A 7,656-nucleotide genomic window follows, 5' to 3' on the forward strand; every position below is an offset into this window, starting at 1 on the left:
TGATTGCTTGGTTGTTAAGAAAAAGAGATTATTTGGCCAGGTTATATTTTTCCATAAACAGTATGAAAATCCTGATCCCACTTGAGCCTTGATGCTCCATCTGTGAAAGTTATCATTGATCTGATTTGGAGCCCAGAATATCATTTCACTCTTTCTTTTTTCCTCTTTCTATCCAAACTCAATTGTTGAAGCATTGAAGTGACAATTTGAAAGGGAGCAGTGCATATGAAGAGGAAATAGTTTTTTAATATTCCTACTTCTTACTGATCCTCTCAGGGTTGCACCTGGAGAGTTTCCAGTACTCTACCAGTCTCAGCTACGAGAGGGAGAGTTAAGCAGAGGCATATCCCTTCCATTCCTAGTTTGGGCAGTGGCGAGCGAGTGAAAGGCAATCTGCTACAAGTCAAAACTCACCCATGCTGGGCAGCTGTGGCATGGGAGAGAGTCAAGGGTGGAGACTCAAGTTCACGCGCAGAAGGTGACAATGGTAAACCACTTCCGTATTTTTACCAAGAAAACTCTATAGTTACACTACCAGAATGATTGCAGTTGAAGAACGGGGCATTCTAGGAGAAATGTGTCCATAGTGGGGCTGTAGGTTAGAAACGATTCAGCAACATAGGACAAGACAAGACTTCTTACTGAGAATAAAATCCTTAGAAACACCTATCAAGTTTCTTTGGGGATATAAATGACAAAAAAAAAAAAAGAGATCTGTGCTGCTTCTTGGAACTAGACCTATCTCTTCTATTTTATGAAGAGGAAAGAGGGGAGTAACATGGCCTAGTGAAAAGTGCACAGGCCTGGGAGTCAGAGGACCTGGGATCTAATCCTGGTTCCACCACATATCTGCTGAGTGACCTTGAGCAAATCGCCTAACTGCTCTGTGTAACCAGTTTCCTCATCTGCGAAATGGGGATTCAATACCTGGCCTCCCTGCTACTTAGACTGTGAGCCCCAAGTGGGACCTGATTATCTTGTATCTACCTCAGCATATACTACAGTGCTTGGCACATAATACGTGCTTAACAAGCACCACAGTCATCACTATTATGAAAAAAGTTACCAATAGAATTGTTTGAAGTCACAAACCTCATGTCAGAAACTAGATAATAATAATGTTGGTATTTGTTAAGCCCTTACTATGTGCAGAGCACTGTTCTAAGCGCTGGGGTAGGTACAGATGGCTTTTCAATTAGGAATGGGCAAGTTCATATGGATTAAAATGAATTGACCTGTTGGAAGTTTTGAACCAGACTTGAACCAAACATTAATGAAACTGTTAGGTTGAGAAAATCTTGGTAAGAGTTCAGCTGAGGCTTTTCCATAACTGATCAAGGCGGGGATGAGTCTCAGTAGGATTAATGATAATACTAATCTCCATGCATCTGACCCCCTATCCCTTCTGGACGCTAGTATTATTAAACACCTTGATCAATAATGAAGACACTTGAATTGATCAGTGGTATTTATTGAGCCCTTACTGTGTGCAGAGCACTGTAGTAAGCACCCATGAATGGAGAATGACACTATACCGGAGAGAGTTGTTTAGGAAATAGGAGTAGAATTCAGTGACTTTGATCTATTAGAAAAATAGCCGACCCCACACAAGGTGAAGTTCAAAAGTTCAAAATGCAAAATAGTATATTTGGAGGCAAAAATGGAATCATACCGATTTCAAATGCCAAGCACCAGTTTGACAGAAAAGACATTTCATATTTCCAAACCAGTTTCATTTATTTCATTTCGCAATACATCTTTTTCAAGGATGCATGCAATACGTATTGTGTTCTGCCATTCTGCAGGTGTTCTTTTGTTAGGTTGTTCTGGGAAAATAGAATTTAGCCTTCTATTTTTATAGGGTTGAAGTGGTATTGAAAGGCATCTTTGCCTTAAAAAAAATGGGTTAGAGTCCACAAACTCTTTTTCAGCGGCACTGTTAACACAGGAAAAGTGGGCAGCAATTCCATTTGCAGGCTGTTTATCCAGTGAAGTTTTTTTCTAACGAAATTGTGACCTGCATGTCAATACCCATCGGTTATATCTTATATCACACGAGCTCAGTAGAGGGCACTCCAGTATAACAGCAACCAAGGAAGGCAGGCACCAGTCAAAACATTCCAAATAAGAAAAAACAAATACAATTGACAAGTAAATCCAAATTGTTAATCCTTGAATGCACTGAAAAGATGTTATCTTCTATAACCAGGAACATTTATATGTCTAACCCCATTCACCACTTAAAGGGTGGTGCTGATAACACTAGCTATACCTGATTGCATTCTCGGCATCTTTTCATAAGATGTTCATTCATTCAATAGTATTTATTGAGCGCTTACTATGTGCAGAGCACTGTACTAAGCGCTTGGAATGTACAAATCGGTAACAGAGCCCACTGACGGGCTTACAGTCTAATCAAGATGTCACATTTTAGGAAAATGTTTGCAAAACAATCATTCTGTTTGTTGCTTGTTTTCAGTTTGTCGAACTCTTTTCAGGTTACCAGGGAGTGTTATGCCTAGTGGGGAGAGGAGCTGTGAAAACACTAATAGCATTTAAGAGGAAGAACTTTTAGACAGGAACCTATTAGAAAGGGATGATGGATTTTCTTTCTAGTTATGTTTTTCAATTAAATCCCCTGCCTCCTTTCCTGTCTTCAGGGAAGGTAGAAAATAAGAGGACATCACACTTTTTCTAATAATTTGCCTATGATTTTACTTGATTGTTAAAACAAACTTGATCATTCTTTTAATTAAATAGTCTCAATTTTTGACGGTTCAGTGTCTTTTGCTTCTTTGGACTCTGAAAATCTCTTTAGTAATTGAAATTTTACTGCAGTATAACCTAAAAGACCCCTGTGAATGCAACCCATCCTCAACTTGGGTTAGCCCAACTAAAATTAACCAGGATTTCAAATCGAACCTAAATCTGCCCAAAGAGTCAATAAGGTAAACTCCACCATCCATTTCAACACATAAATCTGATTAATATTCCTGAATAGAGTATTATTCAGAAAACTAATTGATCCAAAATGTCCATACTGGCCTGCTAGATTGGGACTTTCCCCTACTGATTTTGGAATATACTGTGTACCATAGAAAGCACAGAAATTCTCTTTAAGAATGGAAGTGTAGTACAAATCAGTGAATAAAATGGATGTAATAATTCTTAAATAGCTATATAATGGCAAAAATAGAAAAAAACCCTCAATTATCAGGCCTATCATACAGCTGTATTGTACTACAAACCTGTATTTAAAACCTCTAGTCTTTCATGTCTTTCACGTGATCATTTGGGAATTCTTACATCTTGGGTTTTACACGACAAAATTTGGAGTTGTAAACGTTGTGTTTATCTTTGTGCACATTTCAGTAATCCTGGTGCAAAATGGAAAATAGACTCTGGTCTTTACTAAAATGACCCTGCACTGGGGTACTGAGTCCCACCGTGAAGTGGTTTTTGTCTTGCTTATTTCATTGTTTTCACTTGTTGAGGCACCTGAAGAGCCTGGAAACTCACCGGATTCTTCTTCTTTGGTAATTAGAAACCTGATGCAAGCGGTCCTTGTCCTTTAGAAATAGTGCTAGGCTTTATTTTCCTTAAGGTTTAACGTTTTACTAGTTAGTTGAAAGGCACAGTTCAACCGAAGCTCATAATTGACTTTTAAAAATTGTCTTAGGCTCAGTGCAGTTAAATAATGAGCTGTGGAATTAGTGACCACCTGGTGTGTGAGGTTAAACACTCAGAGTGACCTTTGTCTTTTATTTTCAAGAACAATTTTTCAACATCTCTGGGCTGGAAGTTACCATTCAGGCTTACCCTTAATGAAGTTCTAACCCTTAAGCGGTCCCTGTAAACTTTGATCACAGAAAAATGGCTTCCTTGAAAAAAATAAAAATAAAATTCAGTCGTGAAAGCTACATTTCACAACATATAAAATCACTGAGAAAAGAAGGCCCCATGCCTCCCAAGAATCTTTCTCTAAGATAAAAGAATCATTGAATTGAGAACAAAATAGGCCTGGCCAAAGATAAGAGAGGTAGGTAGGGATGGGAGGTGACCCAAGTCTGACTCTCTGGATAACCTCTGTCTCCCCAACAGATCAGGCTTCTTGGCCCCGCCCTCTGCCCCCGCAGCATCTCTCCTAGAGAAAGGGTGTCGGGGCAAGTCAGTGCAATAGCCTCTGTTCCTTGTGATTGAGGAAGTCGGTAGCTCATCACTATCCTTTTTCTCTCTAATTGAAAGTCCCTCACTTCTCGCTGCATCATGTTAATATGACTCACCTGCTCACCGTAGGCCCAGTGAAATGCTTATTTCCAGTTTTGCAAAGTGCTAAATGATAGTCTCAAATTTCCCATATTTTGAAGGCCACAGACTGTTCAGGGACTTGGGGTGGTGTGGTATAAAAGCTCATAAACTGGAAGACAAAGGATTTATAGAGCCTGACCCTCTCTATGCCTTATTTTCACCACACCCTACTTCTCAGTTGAATAAACACCCCCTTCCAAATATGGAAGGACCAAGTCCATGATGATTTTTCAACACGCTTCCTCATGTATAACATTATGCTTGTTCCCTATAGACTAATTATCTGTTTACTTGAGGCAGTTCCTATTTTATAAGGATAACTCTGTGAAGACTCTAACGTAATAATTGCACAACTTCTTGAACTAAGTTTGTACTTTACCCATAACTCATTGGGGGATTCCCCAATTGTTGGTATTACTCTATTGCCTCCATATTCACAGATGGTTTTTCATTAGAAAGTATCCACAAATAACCTGCACCACTAAAGTATTAGTACTATGTAATCCATCAGTATAGAACGCCGAATAATAATAGTGGTATTTGTTAAGTGCATACTATGTGCCAAGCACTGGGGTAGGTGTAAGATAATCAGGTCTGACACAGTCCCTGTCCCACTTGGGGCTCACAGTCTAAGTAGGAGGGAGAACAGATATTTAATGTCCATTTTACAGATGGGGAAACAGATGGACAGAGAAGTTATGTAACTTGCTCAAGGTCACAGAGTAGACAAGTGGCAGAGCTGGGCTTAGAACTCAGATCCTCTCACTCCCATGCTCTTCCCACTAGACCATGCTACTTCGCATGCTACCAGTAACTAGTATAGGGAGGATTAGCTTAATGCCCAATTCTGTGTGACTAAAATGTTAAAGATAGAAGGTTTTGGCCAATTTATTTAAGATCTGCATCAAAATCGCAATCTGAGGGGACAAGAGGAAGGGAGGATGATCAGTTTCTGAAGGTCTGTAAATCCTTTTGATATAAAGCATGTAAAACAGCAAGCTCAGGCTTTAACCCTTTAGATGTTCATTTCCTGGATAAAAGAGGACTGAGGAAGAGAAAAAGCCCAGATCTTACTTCAGGCTCTCTGCTAATGTTGGGCTTCTGAGCCTTCCCCCGGCAACCCTCAAGAGAAGCAGCGTGGTTTGGTGGATAGAGCATGGGCCTTCACTCTGAAGGACCTGGCTTCTAGTTCCAGCTCTGCCCCTTGTCTTCTGTGTGACCTTGGGCAAGTCATTTCTCTCTGCCTCAGTTATCTCATCTGTAAAATGGGGGTTAAGACAGTGAGCCCTATGTGGGATGGGGGCTTTGTCCAACCTGATTAACTTGAATCTACCCCAGCACTTAGAACAGTGCCTGGCACATAGTAAACGCTTTACAAACACACAAAAAAATAATCTTCATTCTCTAGATTTAGAAATGGGAAAAACTGCCTGAGTCTGGTAGGACCAATCAATCATATTTACTGAGCACTTACTGTGTGCCAAGAACGGTTCCAAGTGCTTAGAGGAGTACAGTATAACAGAGTTGGTAAACACATTTCTTGCCCACAGGGAGCTTTACAGTCTAGCGATTAGGTGGTACTGGGGTTAAATAATGAAGACAGGAAGGTGTGGGTTACATAGGTGTCCAGTGGCATCACACTACCTCTTACCAAAAAAAATCCTCTCTTCCTATCACCCGTATTCTCTCTTCTCATCCACAGCTCTCTATTCCTCCCATGAACAGTCCAGTGCAGGACCCTCCCACTTCTGACCAATTTTTCTCAGCTTCTGGGAAGCAGTGTGGCCTAGCGACGTGCCTGGAAATCAGAAGACCTGGGTTGTAAATCAGGCTCTGCCACTTGCCTGCTCCGGGACCTTGGGCAAATCATTTAACTTCTCTGGGCCTCAATTTCCTCATCTATTAAAAGTGATTAAATCCCTATTCCCACTCCACCTTAGACTATGAGTCTCATGTGGGACAGAAACTGTGTCTGACCTGATTTTCTTCTACCTACTCCAGTCCTCCATACAGTGCTTAGCAGATAGTGAGTTCTGAATAAATACCACTATTATTATTCACATCACTCCCCTTATTCAAAGTCTTGAAAAACCTGGAGTCATTCCCAGATTAGCATCTCCTTTTGATTCATGCCCTCTGCCACCTCACCTCCAATTTATCATCTTTTTAGTCTTATCTTTCTTTGTTAGCTATTTATTTACAAATGCATGCTTTACCCCTTCTCACATGACTCTAAGGGATGCAAATTTTCCTAGGGCAGGATTTTGTGTTTTACTGTATCTATATAGCACAGAACTCTGCACATACTAGGTGTTTAGTACTGCCAAAAGGGTGGTGGTGATAACTCACAAATGTGTGTGAGAAAGAGGGGAGTCTGCTTAACTGTGTTCCTTGTTCTCCACAGGTTCCCATGTTTTCTTCCCTGTGGTTTGGGCCAGCTCTGGCTGTTCTTGAGAGGGTGACCTAGGAACTGAGAAGCAGCGTGGCTCAGTGGAAAGAACCCGGGCTTGGGAGTCAAAGGTCTTGGGTTCGAATCTCAGCTCTGCCGCTTGTCATCTGTGTGACTTTGGGAAGTCACTTGACTTCTCTGTGCCTCAGTTACCTCATCTGTGAAATGGGGATTAAAACTGTGAGCCTCACGTGGGACAACCTGATTACCCTCTATCTCCCCCAGCGCTTAGAACAGTGCTCTGCACATAGTAAGTGCTTAACAAATACCAACATTATTATTATTATTATTATTATTAACTGAGAAACAATCCACAGTCTCTCTGGGCTGCAGGAGTAACCAATCCCCCAATAAGTGGTACTTATTGAGAGCTTATTGTTTGCAGACCACTGTACTAAACTCTTGGGAGAGTTGGGTTTGGCAGCCATGATCCCTGCGCACAAGGAGCTTTACAGCATAGAAGAGGAGAAATTCTTGGGTCATAATAATGATGAGAGTATATGTGCCAAGCACGGTTCAAAGCACTGGGGGAGTTACAATAATAATGATAATAATGGTGGCATTTGGTAAGCGCTTACTATGTGCCAAGCACTGTTCTTGGCTTAGAACACGCTAGACCTTAGAGAAGCAGCAAGGCTTAGTGGAAAGAGCCTGGGCTTGGGAGTCAGAGGTCATGAGTTCGAATCCCAGCTCTGCCACTTGTCAGCTGTGTGAGTGTGGGCAAGTCACTTCACTCCTCTGTGCCTCAGTTCCCTCATCTGTAAAATGGGGATTAACTGTGAGCCTCATGTGGGACAACCTGATGACCTTGTATCTACCCCAGCGCTTAGAACAGTGCTCTGCACATAGTAAGTGCTTAACAAATACCAACATTATTAAGCGCTGGGGTAGATACAAGA

General features: G+C 41.2%; 1 non-coding gene across 1 annotated transcript; it reads left to right on the forward strand.

The window, feature by feature from the left end:
• Positions 1–266: 266 nt before the first annotated feature.
• On the forward strand, positions 267–404 carry LOC114813404. The gene has a single exon (XR_003761125.1). It is a non-coding gene; the product is annotated as a small nucleolar RNA SNORA7 (small nucleolar RNA).
• Positions 405–7,656: the final 7,252 nt, after the last annotated feature.

Source organism: Ornithorhynchus anatinus, chromosome 7 (genome assembly GCF_004115215.2).
Source record: "Ornithorhynchus anatinus isolate Pmale09 chromosome 7, mOrnAna1.pri.v4, whole genome shotgun sequence".
In the NCBI taxonomy this organism is placed as follows: Eukaryota; Metazoa; Chordata; class Mammalia; order Monotremata; family Ornithorhynchidae; genus Ornithorhynchus; species Ornithorhynchus anatinus.